The sequence below is a fragment of the Ceratotherium simum genome, chromosome 5 (assembly GCF_057802395.1).
Source record: "Ceratotherium simum simum isolate JZ-2026a chromosome 5, ASM5780239v1, whole genome shotgun sequence".
Classification (NCBI taxonomy): domain Eukaryota; kingdom Metazoa; phylum Chordata; class Mammalia; order Perissodactyla; family Rhinocerotidae; genus Ceratotherium; species Ceratotherium simum.
The window spans coordinates 82,164,035-82,183,544 of record NC_141904.1 but is presented as its reverse complement, the minus strand read 5'-3'; the positions used below and the strand labels follow the sequence as shown (position 1 = coordinate 82,183,544).

The 19,510-nt window shown below is 52.3% G+C and overlaps 2 pseudogenes; both read left to right on the top strand.

Moving 5' to 3' along the window:
* The window catches only part of LOC147917117 (cullin-associated NEDD8-dissociated protein 2-like), a 22,151-nt pseudogene extending 4,148 nt beyond the window's left edge, over nucleotides 1-18,003 (top strand).
* On the top strand, nucleotides 8,624-11,444 carry LOC147917118 (poly(rC)-binding protein 2 pseudogene; annotated as a pseudogene).
* Nucleotides 18,004-19,510: the final 1,507 nt, after the last annotated feature.

Below are 19,510 nucleotides of genomic sequence, written 5' to 3'. Positions count from 1 at the left end.
GGTCTGAGGCAGAGGGAGGACTGGAAGCAACTCCAGTTGTTCTCTGCCCTGCAATTCTGGCTGAGCTGCTTCCTCTCGGCCTGGTTCCTCTGCCTCCACAGCGTGGAGTAATCCCTGTGGCACAGGTCATTGTGAGGCTGGGTGAGGTGGTGGGTTTGAAGTGCTTGGCATCATCCCTAGCACCCAGTAGGTGCTCATTAAATGGCAGGTAACCTAATAGCCTGTCAATAACGGTCATCGAGAGGTGAAGCACACAGGCCCAGTTGCCTCCATGCTCCTCACTTCCCCATCCTCGGCAGACAACTTGGGTGGGGCCAGGCGGCTCCCCGTCTGCCATGGTGTCTTGATCTTGCTCCCAGAGAGTGAGGGCCGGAGGTGCAATGGCGACGATGACATGAGGCTGGAAGGTGCGCCGGGCAGCGGCCAAAGTGCGCCATGTTGATGCCTTGATCAGCTCGGAGAGGCCCGACCTGCTGCCCGACTTCCATCTGCTTACCCTGGGCGCGGCCGGCGCTCAGCTCCACCGCTTCAAGGAACGCGAGGAGAAGCGTCAAGGCTGATGTCTTTTGGAGCTTACATTGTGCTGCTTTAGTAAACCCGGCCCCGAAGAGATGAGCTGGAGGCCGAGGAGGAGCCCACCCAGACTGGCAGCAACCTAAACATACTGCACGAGGGCGGGTGGGCATGCCTTCACCTCTCTCCCATCCCTCCACCCCACTCATGGCTCACCATCCCACCTGCTCACAAAGCCCTTCCATCCACCCGTCTTCCCCATCCTTCTGCCACCACCCTTCTGGCATCTATCCACCCACTGGAAGTAAAAGTGCGTATTGACCACTCTACTGTGTGCCACTGGCCCTCTGCATTAGGTGCTGGGGCACATCGGAGAATCAGACCAGATGGGAGTCCCTGCCCCGGACCCACACAGGGCTGGGGGCAGATATGAATAAAGACATTGAATAGAGGCTTCCAGGAGCCCTGAGGAGAAGGAGTTTCACGCCCTTTATTCAAGGTCCTGGAAGCCACAGTAGGGGAATTATAGGATCCCATTTACATTTGCAAAAGCTCACTCTGGCTGCTGTGTGGGGAATGGACTGTAACAGGGTGGGCGGGAGTAGGTGCTGAGAGACCTGCAGGAGGTCACTGCAGCTGTCCAGGAGAAAGGGGTGGTCCCTTGGACTGGGGTGGTAGGGGCAGAGAGGAGGTGAGACTCAAGAGTTAGTTCTTGGAGTCTTGCTGATGGATTAGTGAGGCACGGGGAGATGTCACGCAAAGTTCCAGGCTCTGGCTAAAGCATGAAATACACTTCCCGAGATGGCAGACAGTGGAGTAGGGGATGTCTAGAGTTCTGTTCTGGACATTTATGTTCGAGGTGCTTGGATGCCCGAGTCGAGATGTCGGGCGGGCAGGTAGCACACTAGCCTGCGGTTGGAGGTGTCGAGCTGGGGTTATTGCTTGGCTGGAATCTGAAGCTCAGGGAGCAGATGAACTCATCTGGGAGAGAATCTGGCTAGGGAAGGAAGGGGCCCCAGTGCTTCCCCTCACAGGGTGTAGGGGCGAGAGCCAGACTGCCTGGGTGACCTTGAGTGAGTTACTTAGTCTCTCTGTGTCTGTTTCCCTGTCTGAATAGTGGGCCCCAGCATAGTGCCTTCCTCAGAGGGTCTGAGTATGGAATCGGGGGCCTGGTACACAGCGAGTGATGGGAAGCTTGGGATGGAGTGATCCTCTCCATGCTGGGGGTTCTCCATGGGCATGCACCTGGGCACAGCCCCCCAGTAGTGGTGGGCTGAGGTTTCCTGGCTGGTCCCTGATGTCCCCCCACCTGCCTACAGGTGCCCCTTGTGATCAAGGCCCTGCAGCGGCAGCAAGATCAGAGTGTCAGGGCCCGCCAGGGCTGCTTCAGCCTCCTCACTGAGCTGGCGGGCGTCCTCCCTGGCAGCCCTGGCCAGAGCACATGCCCGTGCTGGTAGCAGGTAGGATGGACTGGAACCCAGGTGTCTGCTGTCCTGGGCCTCTTCCACGACCTGGGCCCAAGCCCCAGTCCTGGAGGGTGCCCCTGTTCAGGAACCTATGGTGGCTCCCACTGCCAGCGGTTAGAACAAGGCTGGGGTGCAGGCCCTACTTCCTGGGTTCACGTGGGTTCCCTCGCCTTGCGTCCCTCAGCCCTGGCCCCAGCCAAGCCCTCCCCTCTTGTAATCTGCTGCATCAGAGCCCAGCTGCCTTGGGCCAGCTCAGATGCCTGTGGGAGCTCCACCCCCGCATCCAGGGAGGGCTGTGTTGGGTCAGGGTCTGTGGCCCTGTAACCTTTGCACCCACCCCACATGCCTCATCTTCCTCGCTGGCAGCGGCTCCAGCTCCTCCACCATCCGGAGGGACTCCTGGCCTTCCTGCAGGGGCTCCTGGAGCAGGAGCCAGCCAAGGCCTTCCACCCACACCACCTGTGATGGCCTGCGTGGCTGACCCTTTCTGAGATCGCGGCTGAGGCCCTGCTCGTGCTGCAGGAGCTGCTGTGGGCCCTGTGGCCAGCTGGACAGGCCTCAGGCGCTGGACCCCGAGCCATACATTGGAGACATGTCTGCCGCCACCCTGGCACAGCTCCGTGCCACTGACCTGGACCAGGAGGTGAAGGGCCGAGGCTATGTCCTGCATGGGCCACCTGGGTGACCTGCTCAAGGATGACCTGAAGCCTTAGCTATTGCTCCTCCTGGACCGCCTGTGGAATAGAGATAACCCGGCTGCCGCCATCAAGGCATTGGCGCTGGTGGCCGTGTCCCCACTGTGGCTTGACCTGCAGCCCATCCTGGCCGAGGCACTGCCCACTCTGGCCTCATTCCTGTGCAGAACCAGCGGGTGCTGCGGCTGGCCACACTGGCTGCCCTGGATACCCTGGCCCAGAGCCAGGACCACAGCCTCCCTCCGTCCAATCCACCACGGGCTGTACTGGCCGGAGCTGCCCGCCCTGGTCGGCGAGGCGACATGCCGCGTGGCCCAGCTGGCTGTGGGCTTCCCTCACCCACGGTGACCCAGGCCCAGCCGGCCTCTTTGGCCGAGGTCAGCAGCCCCGTGCTCGAGAGAGCTGCTGCGGCTGCTGCCGCCTTGCTGCCAGCAGGTGTGCTGGCGACCGCGGAAGGCTTCCTGCAGGCTCTGGTGAGGACCCGCCCCGATCGTGGACTCGCCGAGCTCATCAGCCTGCTGACTGCGCCGGTTTACGACCAGGCTGTGGATGGCGGGCCCGGCCTGCACAAGCAGGTGTTCCACTTGCTGGCTCGGTGTGTGGCAGCCTCGCAGCCGCCTGTCCCCAAGAGCCGGCAGGCACAGCTATCGGCCTGGTCTGTCTTGCCAGGTCCCCCCACTCCAGCATGGCTGTCAAGGTCCTGGCATTCCTGTCACTGGTTGAGGTGGGCCAGGTGGCTGGACCGGGCCCCCAGCGGGAGCTGAAGACAGGGCTTCTGGAGGCCTTGGGGTCACCAAGTGAGGACGTGAGGGTGGCTGCCTCCTCGCGCTAGGCTGCTTGGGCACTGGGAACCTGCCCGACTTCCTGCCCCTTCCTGCTGGGGCAGATGGAGGCCGAGCCAGCGCGGCAGTACCTGCTGCTGCACTTGCCCAGGGAGGCCCTGGGGGCCGCCCAGCCCGACAGCCTGAAGCCCTATGCCGAGGCCATCTGGGCCCTTCTGTTCCAGCGCCTGCGGCGCCGAGGGAGGGCACCAGGGGTGGTGGCCGAGTGCATTGGGAAGCTGGTCTCGTGAACCCTCCGTTCCTTCTGCCCGATTCAGGAGCAACTTGCGGCAGGTAGGGGCACAGGTGTGGGCACAGGTGGCCCAGATCGGAGGTGGGCAGTTTGCTTCTGAGCATCTGAGTGGCCCACATGGTGAGCTAGTTCATGTGACTGGGTCTGCAAGTCAGGTGTGTATGAGATCAAGGCAGAGGAGCCGTGACAACAGTGTTTCCTGAAACCTACAGGCCTCCTCTTGGGGGACCCTCTGGGATGGAGGACACAGAATCCTTAGTATGTCCCTGCAACAGTAAACTTTTCATGATGCCATTTTCGGAATCCTTGGTGTGGACAGCAGCCTTGTGCTCCAGGCAAAGGTTAAAAAAGCAGTTCTCTGAGGGGCCAGATATAGCAGCCAGCAGAGAGTGCAGCTCTCTTGGGCTAGCTTGAGCCCGGAGCAGATGTGAATGTAGAGGAGGATGGGACGCCATGCCCCCAGGGCTTGGGGAGGCCAGGCAAGAACTGGGGGCAGCGCAGGTTTTGTGTGGTCAGGTCAGAGCACCGTCAGGGGGTTCTGCAGCTCGGGGAGGAAGAAAGCCGGGAGGTGGGGCTGTGGGGCTCTCGGGCAAGAGAAAGCCCCTGAGAACAGAAGCCCTCAGCCTTGAGCCGGTCAGCTGGTTTCCTGAGAGGGTCAGTGGGTGTGTTAGTTGACATAATGCAGGCAAAGGGCTTGGTGTGGTGTGTGGTACCTAATTAATACTGTTAATAACTGCCCTTGTAGCTGTGTTCATGATTATGTTAGGCCCTTACTGGGTTGCTGGCTTTATAATGAGCACTCTGTGGCCCTCACTGCTGCGTGGACAGGAAGAACACATTGAGGACATTGCCTGCTATGTGCACAGGGCTCTTCACCAGAAACCGTGAGAGGCGGGAGTCTCATGAGGCACAGCCCTGCCTCTTCTAGGCTCTGGTTCATTGCTAGCTCATGCACACTGTTGCACCAACCAGCCCCTCACATTTCCTTTTTACCACCGGCTGCTGGGAAGCTTACAGCCAAATTAGTGGCCTGCTTCTAGCAAGTTCATGGGACTTCCCTGGTGCCTCTCCCGCACACCCCTCACTCCAGTCTCCATCTCACTTCCCTGTCGGTGTTTTCCCTTGGCTTTGTTTCTCTTATTTTAAATTTACCTAATCCTATTCTAGTGTGCATATCTTCATCAGCCACCCCAAATCTTCTTCTGTGCTTTCTTCACATAATGGGAATTCCCCTCCCTTTTTTCCGTTTCTCTACTCAGAAAGCAAGCAGAAAAGCAAAATTAAGTGAGTTCTCTGTTACCAGGCTTTGGGGATGCTCTGAATTCTGTTGGAATCCCCTTGGCCTCAGCTGGCTTGAAGCACAGCTGCCGCTGCTTAGAGAATGCAGGCCTGAGGACGAGGGCCTGGGGTGCAGTTCTCTCTCCCACGGAGCAGAGGAGAGCCTTAGCACCTGCCCACCTGTGGGCATCCAGGATTGGCCCTGCCCCTCACCATGTGCCGCCTCTTGTCCTGCAGATCGGCCACACACCCAGAGCACTGTCATCACAGCAGTCAAGTTCCTCATCTTGGACCAGCCCCATTCCATTGACCCCCTCCTGAAGAGCTTCACTGGTGAGCATCCCCTCCCCTCTGCCCCCCGCCCCGCGCAGTCCCTCCACCCAGGCCTTGAGCTTGGGCTGATTTTCTTATGTGTTGGCCAAGGGGTGTTGGAGACCCGGGAAGCCACCTCAGCCCTGTGGCGGGCAGCGGGGCCTGGGTTCAAGTCCCTGCACTGCCACTGAATTTCTGGGTGAAGCCAGCATGCCCCTCTCACCTCTAAGCCTCAGTTTCCTCATCAGTAAATTGGGGGTGAGAAACCCTTACCTGCATGTTCTAAGGTTATTTTGGAGACCCTGTGGGTTTCTGAGGAAAGTGCTCCATGACACAACAGGCCTTTAGAAGTGGAAACCATCAGCCTCTCCACGTGCATTGCCTTCAGCGGGCACCAGGTTGGGTCGGGCTGCACAGGGGGTAGGGGAGGCGGTTCCCCAGCTCATCCTGTCTGAGGACCTTCTGGCCTGAGGAAAACAGCCTTCGTGGGGAGGAGGGTGAGCCCTCTTTTGGGCTCTGCAGGACCAGGCTTTTCCTAGAAGACAGACCCCTCAGCCCTTTAAAGCTCCGAGCCTGCAGGCCTTTAACTGGACTGCTCTGGAGTCTGGCCCTCCGCATCCGGGCAGGCGGCCTAGTGGAGAAGTGGAGGCGGTTTTGGAGTCTGCCAGCCTCGGGTTTGCATCCTGGCTCTGCCGCTCCTGGCTGTGTGGCGTGGGCGGCTCATCTCCTCCTGCTATGAGATGGGGGTGCTGATCCCCACCTGCTGGGGCACTGTTGTGTGAAAGCAAGGGGTCAGAAGATGTGGCCGCACTCTGAATTGGAGAACACGTCCAGAAGCTACAGCAGTATCGTCAGCAACAACTTTGTTCTGTGTCCTGACCCAGTGGGCACATGATGCCCAGCCCTCGTCCCCTCCATTGCCTGAGCTGTCTGTGGCTGGCAGCCCCAGGGGTCTCCACCTGGGTGTTCGGTGGTTGTTGTTGTGTGTTTGAAGCACGGTTTTTGAGCTCTCACTGTACACCAGGTGCCATGCTAGGCCCTGTCCTATACCTCATCTCAGTTAATCCCCACGGCCCCTTGCGTGGAATGTGGGACTGGCCCCATTTACAGATGAGGAAACTAAGGCTCAGAGAGGAGATTTGAACTCAGGTCTTGCCAGTTCCCCACAGCTGTGTTCTCACAGAGAGTGGGGGAACCTAGGAGCCAGCATGGCACAGTAGAAGGGGCTCAGAGGCTGCCGGCCCTGGGTTTGAATCCTGCTCTGCTAGGAGACTTTATGTTCTTCTCAATGCATCACATCATGAGGCACACGATGGCAATTTGTCCCTTGACTGGTGATGGTAACTCTGATCACCTAGTTAAGGTGGAGACCTTGAGGTTTCTCCACGCTCAAGTTCTTCTTTTCCTTTGGAATGAGTAAATATTTTGAATCTATCAAAATATCTTCTTCCTCATCAAATTTTTGCCCACTGTGTTTTGCGTCCACTGTGGTTTCTTGCCTGAATCAATGATTACTGACAGTTGCCAAATGGCAGCTTTCTAATTCCAGCATTCCTTCCATATTTATTAGTTTGCATTTTATTCTCAGGAAGAAATTTTCCTTCTCCCCCATTTATTTATTTATTCATATCGTTGTAGATTCATGGGTTCCTATTTCATTCAGTGGGTTATAACCTATTACTGTCTTTATTTATTTTGATTCTCAGGATTGTCTCACATTTAGCAAGCGGGAGCCCTTCATGCTAGTTCCTGTGTTCTGTTGACATGTTTCCATCATTCTTTGAGCATATCCTTACTTTTTGGCACAATAAGATGCTCCAGACTTATGTTGAACCTTTCCTGACCCAGCCCTGAAATCAGCCGTTTCTCTAAGCAGCCCTGATTCCTTTTAGTGGAGAATGGCATTTAGAATCCAAGATCTGGACACTGGGTGTACTTGTTGCTGCTGGGGTGCCATTGCTTCTAGGCCCTCTCAGCAGACAGACCCAGGCACTGTATGTATGTCTGAATGTATTTACACAGGCAGACACACATGTGTAATGTATTTATATATACTTCACGTCCATTCACATCGATTTCTTTTTTTCTATCTGTCATTCTTTCTTTCTGTCTGTCTTGAAACCATGTGTTCATAGCTACTTCCTATTCCAGTCCAGTCCTACAGGGTTCATTCTAGCTTCTCCCTTTCCATATACGCTTCTTTTAGCAGTGAGACACCCAACTCTTGTTATGTACAAGATATTTATTTGCTTTTAATCCTAGAGTACGCTGAAAGTAGTCTGAGAATTGCTAACCCTTATCTTCAAAAAATCAATCTTTGTTTATAGTTCTTTTGTCTTTAGCCTGAGGGCATCTAGTCAAAATACTGTGGAAGTTACCTGGTTGTTTGTTTTCTCCTTCATAACCTGGGTGGTTATATTAATGATTAGAAATACAGTTCATTTTCTTTAGGGATCTCTCTCATTTTTTATTTCATTTCTTTATTGAGTATATGAAACATTAACATTATTATTTAAAAAGTCTAAACTATACACAAAGGTATACTCAGAGAAGTGCTGTGTGACTTTGTGTAAGTTTCTTCACCTCTCTGATCTTCAGGAGCCTCATCTGTAATAATATCAAATTAACATTTATAGGGTCTTCACACTGTGCCAGGCACTCTGCTATGTGCTTTGTAGACATTACCACATTTTTAATCCTAAAAACAGTCATACAGTGTAGGTACTGTTATTATCCCCGTTTTACAGATGAGGACATTGAGGCTGTCCGAGGTCCCATAGTTAGGGAGTGGTCGAGTCTGGATTTGAGCCCAGGCCAGATTTGAGTCCGCATTCTCATCTGGACTTTGAAAGCTTGTTGTGCCTGGCACAGAGTTGATGCTCGGAACATGTTCACCGCATCCAGCCGGGTCTGCATGGCTCACATTAAGCAGATAACTGGGGTGGGAGGTCGAGGTGGTTTGTGTTTTGGCTCTGCTGTCCCTCACGCCCCCTCTCGTCTTTCTGCCAGGAGAGTTCGTGGAGAGCCTGCGGGACCCAGACCTGAACGTGCGCCAGGCCACTCTGGCTTTCTTCAACTCGGCCGTGCACAACAAGCCCTCGTTGGTCCGTGACCTGCTGGATGACATCCTGCCCCTCCTCTACCAGGAGATGAAGATCCGCCAGGGCCTCATCCGAGAGGTGAGGCTGGGGGGTGGGGGCGGACAGAGCCGGAGCCCTCAGGCCTGACCAGTAGGGCTGTGGCGAGGATTAGGGTCAAGTTCCTCAGAGCAGGCGCGGGGGCCACATGGCCTGGGTCAAGTCTGGCCCCTCCACTTCCCAGCTGTGTGACTGTAAAGGGAAAACCCCAGTCTTCCTCCTTCTGTGTAGGAAAAAGCCCAGTTCTTCCCAGTGTGTCTCCTTTACCTTTACAGAGAGCCCTTCGCTTCTGACCTTTCTGGTCCCCAACCGTGTGGAGGTCTCCCCCACAGCAACAAGCGATTCTTGGCCACTAGCAGGGTGTGCAGAACTTCAACCCAGTTCTGCCACTCCCTACTCGGAGTGAGCGTCAGATCCCGCAGGTTAAGGGTTCAGTCCCACAAGACTGCCCCCGACCTTCAGATGCCAATTGCAAGCCCAGGTTGTCACCTGTGCTTCTGCAACTGGCTATAGATCGGAAGTTCCAATGACCCCCTCCTTGGGTTCAACTAATTTGCTAGAGTGGCTCACAGAACTCAGAGAAACACTTACTTTTACTAGTTTGTTAAAGGATGTGATCCAGGACACAGATGAACAGCCAGATGGAGAGATACACAGTGGGGAGGTCTGGGAGGGTCCTGAGTGCAGGAGCTTCTGTCCCGGTGGAGTTGGGGTGCGTCACCCTCCCGTGTGGATGTGTTCACCAACCTGGAAGCGCTCCGAACCCCATACCCTTGGGATTTTATGGAGACTTCCTCACATAGGCATGATCAAGGTGGGGCTGAAAATGCCAAGCTTCTAATCATGGCTTGGTCTTTCTGGTGACCAGCCCCCATCCAGGAGCCCTCCCACAGTCGCCTCAACAGAACAAAAGCTTGTCCTAGTGCTCTTATCACGTGGGAATTTACAAGGGTTTTAGGAGCCCTGAGCCAGGAACCGGGGGCAGAGACCAATATATTTATTTTCTGTTATTTCACAGTGACCCCAGCCAGGGCAGCCTGATCTGCTCTGAGTCTGTTTCTCCTCATATGTTCACATCACAGGGTTTTGAGAAGATCTAAAGAGTTAAATCTCGCAAGTGCTCGGAACTGCTCCTGGCACACAGTCAGCACTCGGTAATGGTAGCTCGCTTGTCACTCAGCACTCAGCAGGTGTCTGCGGGGCGCCAGCCCTGGGTCCGAGTGCCAGGACTCAGAGCTGGACCAGTTATGGTTTCTGCCACCAGGGAGCTCAGGGCCTCCTGAAGGAGAGAGACGCCCACTCTGCTGATTATTTAACTTATTCAGAGCCCACTTGGTGAAGTAAGGATTTAAGGGGCAGAGCAGAGATTAAAAGTGATTTAATAGCTAAGTTATCACACGATGTAACAAAAAGGTCTGAACCACCTTGCATCAGTGAGGAGGAAACGACTCTGTTTAGAGGGGTTAGGGAAGTTTCCCAAAAAACAGGGCATTTGAGCTGGGCTTTGAGAGGTGAGAAAGAGTTTACCATTAAGAGCAGAGCCTCGCCCAGCCCAGCAGCCGGAGCAGCCGCAGCCTGCGCCCTCTCCCACCTGCCCCAGGTCTCTTTCCCCCTTCCTCCTCCTCCTCCCCCTGGCCCCTCTTCCTCCTCCGCCCACCGCTCGCCTGCTGGGGGTCCCCCCTCGCCTTCCACCCAGCCCCTGTTGTTCCACCCCCAGCCTCCCACCCTTCCCTTCCTGCCCCCTCCCCTTTCCCCCTCAGTGGCCTCACGCCTGCAGTTTTTGGCTTTCACCCCACCGGTGACCAAGGACTTAACCACTCAAAGTCCAGCTCCCCAGAACACTGCTCGACATGGACACCAGTGTGATTGAGGTGGATTAAGTGTCACTCACCATCCGGCTACTTATGCATGGAAAGGAAGTTGGCAGTATCATCAGAAAGGAAGGACAATCAGTTAAGAAGATGTGCAAGGAGAGCGGTGCACGTATTAACATCTCAGAAGGGAATTGTCCGAGAGAATTATTACTTGGGCTAGGCCCACTAATGCCATCTTCAAAGCCTTGGCTGTGATCATTGACAAACTGGAAGAGGACATCAGCAGCACTGTGACCAATAGCACAGGTGCCAGTAGACCCCCAGTCACCCTGAGGCTGGTGGTCCCTGGTAGGCAGTATGGCTAACTCATTGGGAAAGGTGATTGCAAGATCAAGGAAATCTGGCGAGTACTGGGGCTCAGGTCCAGGTGGCAGGGTATGCTCCCCAACTCAGCTGGCGGGCCATCACTGTTGCTGGGATTCCACAGTCCATCACTGAGTGTGTGAAACAGATCTGCGTGGTCATGTTGGAGTCCCCGAAGGCGTGACCGTCCCTTACTAGCCCAAGCCGTCCAGTTCTCCGTCATCTTTGCAGATCGTCAGGAAAGGTACCGCAACAGGCAGTGACAGTCCGAGCTTTCCCCACCCCACTCCGTCCGTGTGCCTCAGCCCTGACCTGGAGGGACCTCTAGAGGCCTTTACCATTCAAGGACAGTATGCCATTCCACAGCCAGATTTGACCAAGCTGCACCGGTTGGCAGTGCAACAGCCTCCTTTTCCCATGGCGCATGGCAACACCGGATTCAGTGGCATTGACTCCAGCTCTCCAGGGATGAAAGGCTGTTGGGGTTTGGATGCATCTGCTCAGACTACTTCTCATGAACTCACCATTTCAAGCGATGTGATGAGCTGCATAATCGGGCGTCAGGTGCCACAATCGATGAGATCCGTCGGTGTCTGGGGCGCAGATCAAATTGCGAACGCGTTGGAAGGATCTACTTATGGGCAGGTTACCGTCACTAGATCTGCTGCCGGCATTAGCCTGGCTCAGTATCTAATCAATGTCAGGCTGTCCTGGGAGACCGGCGGCATGGGGAGCAGCCAGAACCATGCAGGTCATCCATTATCCCTTTCTGCTGTTCATCACCGCCCATGATCTATCTGTGTAGTTTCTGAACAGTCAGCGATGCCAGGTTTTAAATAGTTTGTAAATTTTCAGTTTCTACACACTTGATCATCCACTTGTGATTTTTTTAAAGAAAGTGTTTTAATTCCTTTCTCTGCTCAGCTGTCAATGCTGAGATCCATATTTAGTTTTATAAGCTTCTCCCTGTTTTTTTTTTTGGCTCATGAAATTTGTTTTTTCTGTTTGTCATGGAAATGTAAGAGTGGAATATTAATACATTTCGGTTTCGTTCTGTAATTTCAGGACTTTTTGAAAAAGATTAAAAGATGGACTGGACCTTTTCCTTTGTGAATAGAAAAAAAAAGGAAAAGAAAGAGCAGAGCCTCATGGCTTCCGAGAGACCTGGGTTTTTAATTCTGGTTCAGCTGCTTACTAGCTGTGTGTCCTCGGGCAAGTTAATTAACCTCTCTGAGCCTTAGTTTCCTCATATGTTGAATGGGGCTAATAGTAGCACTGTCTTCCTAGGGCTGTTGTGATGCTTGTGTACAATGTCATCTGTCAAGCACTCAGTACAATGCCTAGCACATCATAACTGCTCAGTAGATTATGATAGTAATTGTTGTTACTGCCGTTACCATTTGGTGGAAAGGGCATTGCAGGCTGAGCAAAGGCGTGGAGATTCAGTGTATGAGGCATGATTTGGGGGTGGGACACAGGACTGAACAACAGGTGTGGGGTGTGCAGCAGGAACTAGGAGAGATCTTCCTACCCCCTGGGGTCACATCCCCCAACCTTTCGTCATCCTTCCTTCCTGCAGGTGGAGATGGGACCCTTCAAGCACACAGTGGACGATGGGCTGGACGTGCGGAAGGCGGCCTTCGAATGCATGTACTCGCTGCTCGAGAGCTGCCTGGGCCAGCTGGACATCTGCAAGTTCCTGAACCATGTGGACGACGGCCTGAAGGACCACTACGATATCCGGGTAGGACAATCCCCTGCCGGACCCACACCCACCCTGCACCAAGGGGACAGCCGGGCGCCCCTGGGCCCACTGCTTGTTTTTCCGCCACTCCCAACCCCAGGCACCCCCGTGAAAATAGCTGCTTTGTTCTTTTCCGATAAGAAAAAGAACCTACACCTCAAACACCTTAGGTGGGCGTCTACACTGGGCAAGCTTTTTGGAGCATGGTTTGGCAATAAGCAAAAATTTTAGAAATCTCAGACACAGCCGTTGACCCAGCAATTCTGTCTCCATGAACAGAGCCTCTGGATTGATCCCTAAACACGTGCTCAGAGTTTTATGTTCAAGATTGTTCATCACAGCTCTCTGGGGGTTGGGAAAAGCTGGCAGTTACCTAAACGTCCACTCACTGGGAGCGGGCTTAGTAGACAGAGTACTTCCAGTCATAGAATTCTAGCAGTGTTAAAAAGAGTCAGTCGGACCTCTGTGTACTGATGTGAAAGATGGCCAAGACCCACTGTTGGGTGATAAAAGCGAGTTGCAGAAGTTTGGGGCATTTTATTATTACCCATGGGAGTTAGGCAGGGGCTGGCAGGGAAAGGGGAGACAGATTTCACTTTATATCCTTCTGTAGCTTTAAAAAATGTATACAATGAGCATGAATCACTTTTATAATGAAAAACCAATGTAAAATAACCAAAAGTAATCCATGCTTGTTTTAAAAGATTTAGACAATATAAAGGCAAATAAAGAAGTGAGTAATAATCATGCAAAAACTCCACTCCACCTGGAGAGAACCACTGTTGTAAATCTCAGTATGTTTCCTGGCATGATGCACAAAAAAACCATTCATTAATTTACTTAGCCAATATTTGGTGAGTGCCAACACACAGAGGGCAGCATGACAGGCAGGGTCGCTGTTCTCAAAGCCGTGGAGATAGGTGTGTGGTGTGTATTTTACAGAAGTGAGAGGCCACCACGTATGGTACTTTGACTTTCAGCTTACGTTTACTGGATGTTGCTCTTTTCTTGTCAATATGTATCAGTCCTCACCCTCATGTTTCATGACCACAGGAATTCCCACTTCCATTGAGCTCACTGTTACACACTTGGGTTGTTGACACATTTTCACTATTATAAACAACACTGCAGAGAATGCTCTGGTGCCTCACCGTGACACCTGGTGCTCTCAGTGGGATCCTGGGCGAAAAGCCTGGTCCTTCTAAGGCATTTGGTGCCCATTGTCAGTTGGCTCCCAAAGGCCAGGCCTCCCCCAGCATTGCTGGAGAGCAGTGGCCACTCTCTGCCGACTCTGGGCTCTGAGCCTCCGGAAGCCTTCCCTCTTGCACGTCTAGTCTTAGTTGTCTCTTCCTCACCTTTATTATTACTGTTTTAAACCGTTACTCCCTGCCACCCCCCCAGAAAGAGAAAGAAAGAATTATGCTTCCTGCTGTTCCAGCTCCAAGCTCTTGGTTTAAAGAGGGGTTGGGTTTTTCCAAAGTGTATGCCACAGAAGTCTAGTTCTTTGAGAACTAGTGGAAAGCGCTGGGATTCACAGCGTTAAGTGAGCATCTCCAGGTGGGGAAGGGTGTGCCATGGTTCTCCCATTTGGGCATAACTGGTGTTCGAGATGTCTCAGGGGCTGGTGTCCCCAGAGCGCCAGTTCCAGGAGTTGTGGCTGGCCCAACCTGGGTACCTCCGGTCACGGAGTGCCAGCAGCACTGAAAAGAGGGGCAGGATCCCTGTGCACTGACGTGAAAGCTAGCCAAGACCCACTGTCGAGTGATAGAAGTGAGTTGTTTTCATGGGAAATTTTCCCACGCTCGAGCATGTCTTTCTACTCTTCTCACCCACTCTGGCCACACGCCCCTCTTGCCCGCCCTCCAGGGAGCACAGGACAGAGCTGGGCATCAGAGCAGCATTTGGACCCCTGTGTCCAGGCCCCCTTTGGTGCTGAAGAGGGTGGGTGTGACATCTATTGAGCACCGACAGTTATCTTGTCAAGTCTTCACATTAACCCTTGGAGAGCGAGTCCGTGATGCCCAATTTACAGGGGAGAAACAGCGACCTGGCTGGTTCAGTCGCACACCCCGGGAGTGGAGGAGCCGCAGTCATAGCTTGTGATGGCTAATGCCGTGCTCTCTGCTGCTCTGGCCCCAGTGCTCCTCCTTTGCTGTGGGGCCTGGGGAGATCAGGGCAGAGTGCATAGCTGGTGGCGATGGGTAGGGCATGCATGTGGATTTCAGACAACCGTATCATTTTAGGGTCTTTACCATTTTCAACAGAGGGCACTGTTATTCTCCTGCAGGCTGAATCCAGGCCTGTAGACGTGTTTACTTGGCTCACACAGTTGTTGTTGTTTTTAGTGAGGTGCCAACACTTAAAAATTGAGAGATTTTACATGAAAATCTGGGTTTCTTTTGAAAACAGTCCAACCCTGGCCACAGTCCCACCTAGCCACAACTGGCTGGAGCTAACTAGCTGCTGTCTGGAGAGCGGACTCCTTACTCCTTCCCAGTTCCCACCTGGCCCTCTTTTTCATGGACAGTATCTGCCTGGCCCTGTGGGCATCTGAGCTTGAGAACTGCTGCCTCCCGGTACCTCTCTTATCTGATCCTCCTCAGGACAGCCGAGTGTAGTTGGCATAGTAGGCCTTATCATGCACACTTTACAGATGCGAGAACTGAGGCCCAGAGAGGGTGAGACTCGGGCAGGGCCTTGCAGAAATCAGTGCTGAGTTTGGCACTGAGCTCTGGGTGTGGGTCCAGAGCCTCTGCTCTTCCCCGGGGCCTGCTGCTTTGGGTCCTGGGCCATTTTACCAAGAACTCTGTCTCCTTCCCCCTGGGCAGATGCTGACCTTCATCATGCTTGCTCGATTGGCTACCTTGTGTCCTGCGCCCATCCTGCAGAGGGTGACCAGCTCATTGAGCCACTCAGGGCCACCTGCAGCACCAAGGTAAGCCCCCTGCCCAGCCCTGGGTGCACCTGCTGGGTCCTCAGCAGACTGTTCATAGTTACCATTTACCGAGAACCTCCCGCGGTACAGGTGGTGTATGAAATGCTTCATTTGATTATTAGCGTCACCTTATAAAGTACTTCTTACTCTTACCATCGTACACACAGGGGAACAGAGGCTCGAAAGGTTAAGTTTTTGACCAAGGCTACACAGCTAGTAAATTGCAGAGCTGGGATTCAAACCCAGCTTCATCTCTTTCTTTCATTCATTAAACATTTCCTGGGTGCCAGGCCTTATGCAAGGTAGTTGGGATGCAACACTGAACATGGTAGGCTCCCTCCTCTCACATCCTAATTGGGAAACTGAGTCAGACTCTTAGACAGATAGAAATCATCGATTGATTGACTGATGGATATAGGGCAGAGTTGCTGCTAGACTGGAGTGCCTCAAGGGTCGGGATCTGGGACAAAGGCCTCATGGAAAGCTGCAGTGTTGGGAACAGAGCCCGGCACACCCAGGGGGTACCCAGGAAATTCCTGCTGAATGAAAGAACTAATTTGGGTTTTGAAAGGGTGGGAATTAACCAAAAAGAGGGCAGAGTATTTTAGATTGGAGCTTAAAGAGGATACCTGTAGAGCAATGATTTTCAAGTAGCAAAACCTTTTCCAAAAAACTGAAATCTTATGTGGATGAAACAGATAAAATTAGTAATTTATTAATAGAAACCTGCCTTGTAAGTTTCCATTTTTAACATTTGCTTAGTATGAAGTTAATCAAAGAAAACAGTGGTTCTGCAGGGCCACTGAACTCTGGGCAGTCTCAGCGGCCAAATTGTCTCGTTTTCTTTGAACTGGACAGCATGGAGAAAAGTGCCAGTCACAGGGAGGAGCTGCCAGTGGCACTGCAGAGTCAGGAGACCCCTTCACTCACTTTGATCTGAGGCCCACCCACACAAAAGCCAGTCGGTCTGGCTGCTGCGAGGATGCCGTGGTGATGAGAGCTTGTCACATCCACTTCTCCTCACCCACAATTCTGAAACCTACCAAGCTCTGGAAACCAAAAGCTTTTTAGTAACTTGTTTGGCAACAAAACTTGACTTGAACTAGCATGAGGCTGTTTATAACCTTTATTTCTCTCTTATTGTCATATTCATAATATTCTTAAATTTTTCATAAATTTAGTGGGGGAAATATTAATGTATTTGATTACAGGGTATTGTATAAGACCCATGTTATCTGTACAGTATCACTTTCCTAAAACCCCCCAAAATCCCAAATTCAAAAAGCACATCTGGCCCCAAGTGTTTCAGAGACAGGGTAATGGACCTGTATTAAGTCATTAACCCTCATGGTAACTCTGTGAAAAGGAGGCTCTTATTTATAGATGGGGAAGTGAGGCTCAAAGACGTGACCACCTGCAAGCCGTTAAGTGCATGCACTCTGCTGCGGCGGCCCAGGGTTCGCCGGTTCAGATCCCAGGAGCGCACCGACGCACTGCTTGGCAAGCCATGCTGTGGTGGCGTCCCATATAAAGTGGAGGAAGATGGGCATGGATGTTAGCCCAGGGCTAGTCTTCCTCAGCAAAAAAAGGAGGAGAATTGGCAGATGTTAGCACAGGGCTGATCTCCTCACCAAAAAAAGAAAGGGGAAAAAAAAAAAGACGTGACCACCTGAAGTCACAGCTCTTACAGAGCAGAGCCATTTGAACCCAGGACTGTCCAACCCCGACGCCAAGTTTGTCCAACCCCAACGCCAAGTTCTTAACCATTAGACTCTTTATGGAAGAGCCTAAGTGTTGTCTGGGCCAAGTCGTGGAGGGCCTTGAGAGGCGAGCAGGAGGAATCTGGACTTTATTCCATAAGCAGTGGGGGGTTCCTGAGATTCTCTGAGTAAGTGGGAGAAGGTGGGGGATGGGGAAACAGAAAGCAGGCAAGGCAGTCTGGGGCGTTGATTCTCTAGCTGCCCTCTGCAGAACGGACTGCAGGGGCAGGGACTTGGGTGGGCGAAGAGGCCAGCTCGAGCCGGTCACAGTAATCCATTCATTCAGTTAAGTCACATGGTACCAAGAGCCTGTTTGCAGCACAGTAGATAAAGCTAAGTTGATGCCTCCTGTCAAGGGAAGGAGACAATTAACTGAGCACTTTACAGCAATTGTCACCATCAACTTATTTATTAACGAAAATGGGCAATTTAGATCAGCTTAGGTGACATGGGAGCTGATCTGAACAATAGAGAACCACCCTCTGAGGAAAGGAGCCAGTGTAAAAGCCCAGAGGTGGAGGAATGCTTCAGGAGGCTGGAACCACAGGAGCCCAAAGCAGGGAGTGTGCGGTTTTAAGCTGGCGAGGATCACAGCTGGTCACGAGGAAACAAGGCCCAGTGAGGAGGCTGTGGTGCAAGGCCAGGTCAGTAAAGGATGGCTCGTTCTTCACTGTTTCTGACTTTAGGTCAAAGCTGGTTCCGTGAAACAGGAGTTTGAGAAGCAAGATGAACTGAGCGCTCTGCAATGAGGGCAGTGGCCGCCCTGCTGACCATCCCTGAAGTGGGGAAAAGCCCCATCATGGCCAACTTTACTTCTCAAATCCGATCCAACCCTGAACTGCAGGTCTCTTCAAAAGAATCAAGAAGGATTCTGCTTCAGCCCCCAGCACAGACTCAGTGGAGCTCAGCTAGTCCTCTCCCAGTCCCCAGGTGGGCCCTTACTTAAGAGAAGGGGGCCTGCCCAAGTCTGAGGCCTCACCCTCCCACCACCGCAGGCCACAGGCCTCTACTTTTGCCCTTTCATCTCACTGGGGGCACTCTTGCTTCTGGTCGGGGCTTACAGTGCCTTCTCCAGGGACCCCAACTCAGGCCCCCAGCTCCGGAGCTGCAAGGCTACCAGCAGTTGAGCCCTTTAACTCAGGACAGTCATTCAAACACCACACGGACGTTTCCATGACTCCCTGGAAGATGGGTGTGTCTTGACAATGGCCTGGTCCCTTCAAACTGGGGAGGGCCTGCCTCACAATGTCCTAGGTAGTATTTAGAGATACTCCCACGCTCACAGCTGCAGAAGGCTGGGAGGGAGTGTGTTGGCCTTCCTTCCCACTAGTATCCCAGATTTATCACTCACACCACTCCAATTTCTTCACTTCACTTGATCTGATGTGCCAAAAATTAGTGCTTTGGCTGGGCACCTTAAAAGCATGAATAATTCTGAGATTCACATTTTAGAATTCAAAATGCTTTATTTCTAATTGACAGTGATGAATCGGAAGTACGGGGTTTTTCGCAGGGGGAGGTGGGTGCAGTAGGGAATTAGATCTAATGTGTTTTTTTTTCCTAATTTCAAAACTCTCATGTAGCAAACCAGCCAAGAGGAGAGCACAAAGAAAAGTACAACCACCTTTCACGTCACCCCACCTAGGCACACCACCAGTTGGTTTGTGTCCTTCTGAGGAAGGTTTTGAACATGTTGTTTCTAGTTTTTAGTATCGAGGACACAGAGCTATTAAGCAACAGGCCAGAGAATTTTCTGTTATCCCAGGCTAATAAAGGAGAGATCCTAAATTGTCAGTTTTCTCTGCACAATTCCTCTCCTCAGTAGACCACTATCTGTCTACCTCCCAAGTCAATTTACAGAAATCACGAAAATGACCGACAATTTACTCAACAACTATTTCCGACTAGGTTTTGAACAGGTGGTCGTCAACCTGTAAGACGTGTCTACTGAACTAAGGGACTTATGTCCCATCATGCCTAGCACACCAAGAAAACGATCAGTGTAGTATTTCTGCTCAGTTGACCAGGATGGTGAAAACGAAGACACCCGATAAGCATCGGTCTTATACTAGAGTACCACATGCTATACCCATGTGACCTACAGTGCCACTTAATACCATTTCTTGGAAAAGCAGTATCATAACCTTATCATTAAACCAGCTAAATTCTAGCTATTGTTGCCTAAGGTTTAGGGCTGTAGTTGATAAGTGAGCTTGATTGTTAAGTCCTGAGTATCAATCAAGAGGTCCGTTACCATCAGTTAAGGATCTCACACCTTCAGAAAACGTTCAATTCTGCCTGAAGCAGCAGGCTGGGGCGGGTCACAGGAGGGAGACTGGAAGACACTTTTAAGGCTGCTATTACGTAGTGGAGGGATTTGTGTGTCATCCTGTTGTATATTTTTGGATAGAAGCTATAG